Genomic DNA, 4,425 nt, shown 5'->3' on the forward strand with positions numbered 1-4,425 from the left:
CCGTGGGTTGCTAGTAGTGTTGATTACTCCTTGTAGTCGATGCTAGTTGGTTTATTCGGTGGAAGATCATATGTTCAGATCCTTTATGCATATTAATACCCCTCTGATTATGAACATGAATATGATTTGTGAGTAGTTACGTTTGTTCCTGAGAACATGGGAGAAGTCTTGTTATAAGTAGTCATGTCAATTTGGTATTCGTTCGATATTTTGGTGAGATGTATGTTGTCTTTCCTCTAGTGGTGTTATGTGAACGTCGACTACATGACACTTCACCATTATTTCGGCCTAGGGGAAGGCACTGAGAAGTAATAAGTAGATGATGGGTTGCTAGAGTGACAGAAGCTTAAACCCTAGTTTATGTGTTGCTTCTTAAGGGGCTGATTTGGATCCATATGTTTCATGCTATGGTTAGGTTTACCTTAATTCTTCTTTCGTAGTTGCGGATGCTTGCGAGAGGGGTTAATCATAAGTGGGATGCTTGTCCAAGTAAGGGCAGTACCCAAGCACCGGTCCACCCACATATCAAATTATCAAAGTAACGAACGCGAATCATATGAGCATGATGAAAACTAGCTTGACGATAATTCCCATGTGTCCTCGGGAGCGCTTTCCTTTATATAAGAGTTTGTCCAGGCTTGTCCTTTGCTACAAAAAGGATTGGGCCACCTTGCTGCACCTTGTTTACTTTTGCTACTTGTTACCCGTTACGAATTACCTTATCACAAAACTATCTGTTACCGATAATTTCAGTGCTTGCAGAGAATACCTTACTTGAAACTGCTTGTCATTTCCTTCTGCTCCTCATTGGGTTCGACACTCTTACTTACCGAAAGGACTACGATAGATCCCCTATACTTGTGGGTCATCACTTCTCGAGGATGTTCCGTCTGGGCTTAGAAACGCCCGGTTCCTGATGGTGTTTGGAGTGCTTATTGGTAAACTTGTAGCTGTTGATGAGGAATCCCTTGACCCCCCTGGTCTAATCCGCATGAAGATCTAGTGTCTGGATCAGTTGCATGTACATGGCATGGTTGATGTTTTCCTAGATTCAGGCGCCTAACGTATTCGTGTCTGCACTGAGGGCAGGGCTGATCAGCAGGCACCTCCCCCCCCCCTTGCTCCTAACCCATCCAACCTGAATCCTTCTGATGGTGGGGGCGAGACGGGCGCGGGTAGCAATGCGAATCCTTTCACTCCATCAAAATGGGAAGCGATGGGCTCCGAATCTTGTGGCATGTTCGATTTTGGCCCTCCTGGTACTGGTGGTGGGGGTTCTCGGTGTCAAAATCGGCGGATCTCGGGTAGGGGGTCCCGAACTGCGCGTCTAGGGTCGGTGGTAACAGGAGACGGGGGACACGATGTTTACCCAGGTTCGGGCCCTGTTGATGGAGGTAATCCCCTACTTCCTGCTTGATTGATCTTGATGAATATGAGGATTACAAGAGTTGATCTACCACGAGATCGTAATGGCTAAACCCTAGAAGTCTAGCCTGTATGATTATGGTCAACTCTACGGGCTAAACCCTCTGGTTTATATAGACATCGGAGGGGACTAGGGTTGTACAAACTCGGTTTACAGAGGAAGGAATCTACATATCCGAACGCCAAGCTTGCCATCCACGCAAAGGAGAGTCCCATCCGGACACGGGAATAAGCCTTTTGTCTTGTATCTTCATAGCCCATCAGTCCGGCCCATGTCATATAGGCCGGAAGCCCGAGGACCCCTTAATCCAGGACTCCCTCAGTAGCCCCCGAACCAGGCTTCAATGACGATGTATCCGGTGCGCAGATTGTCCTCGGCATTGCAAGACGAGTTCCTCCTCATATTACTTCAAAGCACCTGACTTAGAGAGTTGTATTCGGCTGTGATTTAATGTCATGCCCCTCGGCTTCTGTGCCTTCATTGCTTCTGCCTCCACGTGTCGAGCGAATACGAAAGGGCAGGGTATTTTTTGCACATAACACCCCGGTCGTGCAAGAAAGGCATCTATTAAAGAGATTGGATCTCAGATCCCATTCCACATCAAGCGGAAAATTCTTAGAGCTTGCCAGGAGAAACCATTCCAACATGGCTTGAGTTCCCAGTTCTTCCTCCCGCCCCCATGGCTCTGAAAAAGGCAACTGGGAGAGATGCTCAGTATCCCATGATCAACTGGTTAAGCTTCAAACGCAGGGATTTCTTCCCCCCGCGGATCTAGTCCCTGTTCGGGCAGGATTGACCTCCTTCTACGGCGAGGCCCTGGTGGAAAATTTCCCCAATCCAACCAGGGGGAACGGGTGTGCTTCGTTTCCTACTTGTTAAGAGGCGTCGGATTTCCAATCCACCCTTTCCTCCGAGGACTCTTGGAGTATTATGGCCTCCAACTGCACAACTTCATACCGGCCTCAATCCTGCACATTGCGGGTTTTGTTGCTCTCTGTGAGCTATTCCTGGGTTGTGAGGCCCACTTTGATTTATGGAGAAAGCTATTCTGCCTCGTCCCTCGCACCCAAGAGGGATCGGTATTCGGGGTGGGCGGCGCTGAGGTATGGCGCATAGCCAGGACCTAATACCTATCTGGCACACGGAAGAAGGCATCCGAAGAGTGGCCCTCAGAGTGGTTCTATATTGAGGACGTCGCTCTCCCCGACCCAATTCGCATGGGTCTTCCCGAATTTTCCAGTGCTCCATTGAAGAAACGCCACAGCTGGCGCCCTCGGAGCCTCGAGGAGGAAGATAGCGCGAAAGTCCGTCAATTAATGGGCAAGATAAGGACACTCGCCCAGTCCGGATTATCAATAATCAAGGTAATGCCGACTTCCATAGTGCGGGGTGTCCAGCAGCTCCAATTCAGAGGGCTCCCTATGTGGCACTACAATGGGGAAGATGACACCTCACGCTGCGGACAGAAGGGTCCGGACACACCCTCCGCTTTGGCAAAAATATTGGCCGAACTGTACAAAGGGGAGAAAGAGGAGTTCACTCGCCTTAAACGCCGAGATGGATTTTCCATGTACAATCCTCCTAGCTCGGTGAGTTTCAATCCCACCACTTGACTCAATCCTCCCCCTGAGTCACTTTTAATTGACATTAACCCATCCATTTGTAACAAGAAAGGCAGAAGGTTACCGTGGGGATCCATAGCCCCGCTCCACAGCCAGAGGATCATAACCGGGACCTTGACCCTGGATTCGAAGAGGATCCGGACGTATTTGTAGAACTCGAGGATGGAGTATTCTACCAGGCGAGCTATGACGGCACAAAAGTGGCCATCATTGCCGACTATCCCAGCCTCCTTGCCTCGCATGTAAGTAATCAGGAGTCATCTCCTCCGAAAGAGCTTCCTCATTCTACCTCACCCACCGACTGTCTCGTGCTCCAAAGGGGAGGCGCTCGGCGCGCAATGCTGCACCAGAGGCGGCTCACAAGAGAGCGGCGCCCGCGCCGGGCAAGCCTTCGAAGAGGAAGGCAAATGAAAACACAGCCGAGTCTTCATCAAAGAGGTATGGCTTTTTAAATATGCCCCTTGGCAGTCACATCGAACTGTGACATTGTCCGTTGTGTCTTATCAGGAAGAGCATGCGCCGGACTATGTCCGGGGATCCTGCTGGTCATGCCTCCACCAGTCAGGTTCCAGACCCTGCCTCTAGGGCGGGGGCTGACACGGGAGCGACGTTAGATTGTCCTCCTTCAGAGGATTCGGATAATGTATCCGTCACGAACTCTGAAGTGGAGAGCGCCATGAACCATCGGCGCCGGAGGGCCGCGCTCCGCGACCCCGGATTTGCTAAAGATGCGTTCGACGCCTTCAGCTCGGCTGATGCGTACATTCGAGCTGCTCGGGATGGGCTTACCAGAGCCACTAGCCAGTATTTAAAAGATAAACGGGTAAGTACGCATTGTACAGATCTGATAATCATATACCAGTAGCCCCCGAGACTTGAAGCAGTTGGTACAACTGATTTAAGGATCATTGCATAACCGGGCGCTCACGGAGAAGAATAGCCTGTTGTCTCAAGAGCTGGAAAAGTGTCAGACCCGACTGGCTGCGGTTACCGCCGAACTGGAGAAATCCAAGAAGGCAACGCCAGGTAATATTCCCTTCCATCCAGAAAAATGTAATCATATACCAGTAATGTTAATACTGTTGCATTTCCGATGACAGGATCAGCAGATCAACTGGAAGGGGAACTGAAAGTCACGCAGGCGGGCGAACAAGAGGCCAAAAGGCAACTGGCCGCAGGCGAATGTGTGCTGACGCGAGTCAGGGATGAAAAGAACAAGCTGCAGGATTCCAATACCCGGCTGGGCGAAGAACTAAAACATGTGCGAGCCCAGCTAGCTGATGCCGTCAAGGAGAATAGGAGGCTACGAGGCGGCATATTCAGTATGTTTTTGACCTTACCTTTATGTAATTCAGCGAAGAAATGATCTAACAGATT

The sequence above is a fragment of the Triticum aestivum genome, chromosome 7D, assembly GCF_018294505.1.
Source record: "Triticum aestivum cultivar Chinese Spring chromosome 7D, IWGSC CS RefSeq v2.1, whole genome shotgun sequence".
Classification (NCBI taxonomy): domain Eukaryota; kingdom Viridiplantae; phylum Streptophyta; class Magnoliopsida; order Poales; family Poaceae; genus Triticum; species Triticum aestivum.